Here is a 5801-nt window from a genome sequence, read left to right as displayed (position 1 = left end):
GAATGGGAAATCTATTGTAGGTAGCTCTCTTGCAACCTTTAAGATTCTCTCTTTGTCGTTTACATTTGCCATTGTAATTATAATGTGTCTTGGTATGGATCTCTTCAGTTTCATCTACTTTGGGTCTCCGTGCTTGTGTGACTTTTTTCTTCCCCAAATCACAGAATTTTTTGTCATTATTTCTTCAAATGGGTTTTTTGATCTTTGCTTCTCTTCTTTTTCTTTTGGCACCCCTATTATACATATTTTACTCTGTTTCATGTTGTACCAAAGCTCCCTTAGGCTCTCTTCTTGTTTTCTAATTTTTTTCTCCAATTGCTGTTCAGATTGGGTGTTTTTTCTGCCCTATCTTCTAAATCACTAATTTGGCCATCTGCTTCTTCTAGTCTATTTTTGAAACCTTCCATTTTGTTTTGTATTGTAGCTATATCATTTTTATATCCTATTGATTGTTACATAAGTTTTTCATTTTCTCACCATCCGGTTTATGAACATTATGACCCTTACTCTGAATTATTTTTCTGACATATTCCATGCCTCCATTCCATTTACTTCTTTTTTATGGTGATTTTACCTTTTCTTTCCTTGAGGGGTTGTTTCTTTGTCTCCCCATTTTTGTTGTCTCTTTCTGACCCTGGGCACCCTGCTTGGGTTTCAAGAGACTGAAGACCCTACCAAGACAATGGTCCAGAAATCATTAGCCCAGAGGCTCGGTCTGCCTTGAGTCTCATGGCTTTATTGTCTCTGCTCTGAGTTGTATCCCCTTCTCCCACAGATCTGGTCCCTCAGTTGTCTGCCTCAGATGCTTAGCATGGTGGGAGTGTGTGCAAAGTTCCTCTGGTGTGCAACTCTCTGTGAAGGCCCAGAGCCCTCTTGCATGCAATTCACTCTGCAACCCCGGCACCCATGGCAGGGTGGCACCCTAGGTCCCTCTGGCAGTGCACTTGCAGCATGGTCCTGTGGCCCCTGGCTGGGCACACCATCTTGCACTGGGTCACCCTGGCAGTGCTCCCCTGTGCCACAGAGTGAGGCATGTGCTGTGTTGCTCTGGGTAGCCCTTCAGTTCTGTTCCAGAGCCGGGGACAAGCAGGTGCAAGTTGGTCTGGGTTGCACAGTCAGAGCTCCCCTGTGGTCTGAGTGGGACTCATGCTGGGTTTCTCCAGGTTGCCCTGGCAGCAAGACCCTGGGCTCTGGGTGAAGTGGGTGCAGGTTGCTCTGGTTCACACAGACCTAGCTTTCTTGTATCCCAGAATGATACATGTGCTGGGGTGCTCCAGTTCGCCCCTCCTCAGGGTGAAGCAGGGGAAGGTTGCCCTGGGTTGCTCAGTCCGTGATCTCCTGTCACTTGGAGTGAGGTGTGCATTGGGTTGCTTTGTATGGCCGTGGCAGGGCTGTCCCAGGGATCAGGTTGGAGCAAACATGTGTTGCTCTGGTTTGCCCCACCTGGGCCAGGGTGAAGTGGGCATGGGTTGCTCTGGATCACCCCAGCGGGGCTGTCCAGGGGGGCTGGGGTGGAGCAGGCACCAGTTGCTCTGTGTTGCAAAGGTTGTGCTGGGTCACACAGTCCCCGGTCTCCTGTAGCCTGGATTTCATCATGTGCTGGGTTACTTTGGGTCACCCTGGCAGCAGGTTCTGGGGTTCAGGGTGGAGTGGACATCAGGTGGCTCTGGGTAAGGCTAGCAACACAGTTCTGAGGTCCCAGGCAGGTGTGGGGCACAGGGTTCCACCTGGGATGCACTCACTGCTGGGTTTGGGAGACAAATCCTAGGACACAGGGTCCCAGTAGGCTGGTGAGGAGGCCTGGTGTGGGAGTGCACTCTGGTGGCCCATGCTTCCTGCAGATGTCTGGATGTCTGCCCAGAGGTTATGTGCTAATCACTGCTGGGCCATGGTGGTGGTTTCACGCGGGTTATGGCTGGCAAGCGGTGTTCTCTAGGTGTTCTCTGCCCATCCTTAATGAAAATTGTCTGCTCAGCTTTGTCTAATTTGTTAATTCAGGGTGGATATTTGATTTACTTGCTTTTGTGGCCTGGCCCTAGGAGGAGATGCACGACACTGCTGTCTATTCAGCCGCCATTTTCTATCACTAATATTATTCATTTTAGATAAAACTCCCAACAAAGTGAAAGTTAAATTATGGTGTTTAGGAATACATATTAGAACTAATAAGGAAACCAGGAAGGTGACAATCAGGAATTCAGTTTGTTAAATTAATAATTGTAGTAAGTTTGTTATGATATAGATAATATCAGAGACTACAAACAAGGGTCAATTTAATCAAATTTGAGAGAAAAACATGTTAGGATTTCCAGAATGAGTGATTCCTGACCTTTCTTTTGGAGGACAAAAGGGAGTTATTTAGCAGAAAAATATAAAGAAGGAGGTGATGGGATAGCATATGTTTTAGGAAAATTCAAATAGTTTTGTAGGACTAGAGCAAAATTACCTTTAAGAGAGTTGTAGAAGAAAGTATATGGCCTCCTAAAATATGTTTCTATAGAAACTATCATATTTTAGTTATTTGCTAATTTTCTGTTTTCTTCTTTCACTTATAAATTCCATAAAAATGGTACTATGTAGCTTTAGTTCTACATTCCTTGTTTAATCCACTTAAAATACAGAAGATATTCAGTAAACACATTTTGAATAGATGAACGGATGGATGGATGGATGGATAGATGGATGGTTAGATAAAGCTTATAGGAAAAAAAAATTGTCAAGGTTCTCATTTATTAAAGTAAGGTCTTTGACTCAACTCTAAAACCTATGGAAAAGTATATTCACCATGATTTTTTTCATGTTTCTCTCTCCCTCCCTCCCTCCTTCTCTCCCTCCCTTTCTGCTTCACTCTCACCTTCCTTTTCTAACTCTTTTCATCTATACCTTCCTCAATCCCTCTCTCTCTGCCTCATCCTCTCATTTTATCTTTTATCTATAATTCAGCAATTCTCCCTCATACCAGTTTTCTTCATAAGATTATGGTTACCTTATAAGTTATAATCCATGTTAAGTCATTTTGAAAATTGAAAAGAAAAGCAGTATTGTTAATAATTACAAGGTAAAAACAGGAATAAACTGAGAATGCCTCCTGCAAACTATGAGTTATGATCACCCAACATTTAGTAGAAGATTATGGCTAGTGTCATTGCCTTATATATTTCAGTTTCATGATTAGATAGAAAAGGAACTCTTTTTCCCAACTCCATTATAGAAATCCTGTGAAGAGAACTCATTACCTTAGTTCTGGCACTCTGATCAGTGGAGTGGCTTACTGTGAATAGAACCTCCTATTTAAATACACTATTTTGAAGGGTACGGCAATACCCAAGAATGATTCTGAAAAACAAAGAAAATACATTTTCAGAATAATAGTTGAGAGTTATATATTTTAAAAATTGCTGTATTGATATAAATCAATAATTCAAATATTTAAGTATATGTGATATGATCATATTTATACACATACATATATGTACCTCCTTCATTCTCTATATGTAATTTTAAACAGAGCTATTTCAGTGTTGCTCATATTGAGTTGCAGACACCTGAATACCTTAAATATCTCTCTTTTTTTAAAAAATATTTTTATTGCTGGAAGTATTACAGATGTCCCATTTTTTCTCACAATGACCCCCTCCACCCCACAGAGGTGTGTCCATAGGATATATATATTTCCCCCTTTGGTTAATATCTCCATACCTCCCACCCTGTCTTCCTCCTGAGATTCCTCAGTCTAATCCATGATTCTATGTCTCTCAATCTATTTTGTTCATAAGTTTATTTTGTTCATTAGATTCCACATAAGAGTGAGATCATGTGATACTTGACTTTTTCTGACTGGCTTATTTCGGCTAGCATGATACTCTCTAGGTCACTCCATACTGTCTCAAAGGGTAGGAGATACTTCTTTTTTACAGCTGCATAGTATTCCATGGTGTAAATGTACCACAGATTTTTTATCTACTTATCTACTGATGGGCACTTGGGCTGTTTCCAGATATTAGCTATTGTAAATTGCATTACTATGAACACAGGGGTGCATACATTCTTTCTGCTTTGTATTTTGGGTTTCTTAGGATATATTCCTAGAAGTGGGATCATTGGGTCAAATGGCAGTTCCATATTTAATTTTTTGAGGAAACTCCATAATGTTTTCCATAATGGCTGCACCAGTCTGCATTCCCACCTGCAGTGTACTAGAGTTCCCTTTTCTCCACATCCTCACCAGCGCTTGTCATTTGTTGATTTGTTGATGGTAGCCATTCTGACAGGTGTGAGATGATACGTCATTGTTGTTTTAATTTGCATCTCTCTGATGTTTAGTGACTTTGAGCATTTTTCATATGTCTCTTGGCCATCTGTATGGCCACTTTGGAGAAGTATCTATTTAGGTCTGTTACCCACTTTTTTATTGGATTGTTTGTCTTCCTTTCTTTAAGTTGCATGAGTTCTTTATATATTTTTGTAATTAGCCCCTTATTATATGTATCATTGGCAAATATGTTCTCCCATACACTGTTACTGGGTTTTTGTTTTTGTTTTTTTGAGTTTTTTGTGTGGTTTGTTTTGTTTTGTTTTTTGCTGTGCAGAAGCTTTTTATTTTGATGTATTCCCATTTGTTTATTTTCTTCTTTATTTCCCTTGTCCTAGGAGATGTGTTAGCAAACATATTGCTACAAATCTCTTTTGTATTTCACCAATAAGCCATATTTCCTGTACTGTATATTTATATTGTTTTCATTACCTGAGGATATGCTTATTGATTGAGAGAGAGAGAGAGAGAGAGAGAGAGGTAAACATCCATGTGAGAGAGAAACATTGAACAGTTTCCTCCTGTATATACACAGACTAGATTTCAAACTGCCAATCTAGGTATATGCACTAACTAGGAATCAAACCCACAACCCTTTGCTTTATGAGATGACACTCCAACCCACTGAGTAACCTGGCCATGGCATCCTATACTGTATTTTTAGATTTGGAATTTTTTGCCCAACTATAATATATTAAATTTCATCTTGTCAGTGTTATCCCACAATGCTAATCTATTAAAACCTTGTTGATACTTAATTCCAATTTCCTATTATACAATAATAAAACTTTCTCTGACTAGCAATATGAATGATATATTATTTTTAAAAGTGCCTTGAAAACTGTAAAATGTTATGCATATATAAGGTAAGAGTACTAATGATATTTATTATGAAATGTAGATTTGATAGGAATTTTAAGAGTGTATTTAGAGTTCTGAGTTTTTTTAAATAAAACACTATAATTACAAGGATAAATTATAATTTTATACGGAGATTGGATACTCATATTAAACAGTTTTATTCACTTTATTTATCATTATTGTACTTAGAATACTGGTCCAAGTTATTAGCCTTCTTGGAACATTATTTCAGCAAAATGTTTGTTTGGGTTTATTTTAGTATGATAATAAAAAATAATGGGCATATTACTAGGAATTCATGTTCAGCATGTAAAATATTGACTATTGCTGAACTCGTGCTATGTATATATTTTTAACTGCATTCAATTATAAAACCTTGTGATTCTGACACCAAAAGTTTAAGTGTTTTAATTTGGCACTTATTAATTTAGTCTTTTGGCTAGACAATTTGAATGAAATATGCTGTCTAACATGTACTCAGTGAATTCAATAGGAGTCTTTTTCTTATCATTGTATGTCCTTTTTAATAAATAAATATAAGGATTTTAAATTTGAACTCGAAGTCTAGGGAAGTAAAAGCAAAAATTAATGAATGGGACTATATGAAACTCAAAAGCTTCTGCAGAGT

This window comes from Myotis brandtii, unplaced genomic scaffold, assembly GCF_000412655.1.
Source record: "Myotis brandtii unplaced genomic scaffold, ASM41265v1 scaffold599, whole genome shotgun sequence".
Lineage (NCBI taxonomy): Eukaryota > Metazoa > Chordata > Mammalia > Chiroptera > Vespertilionidae > Myotis > Myotis brandtii.
This window is presented reverse-complemented; position numbering follows the sequence as displayed.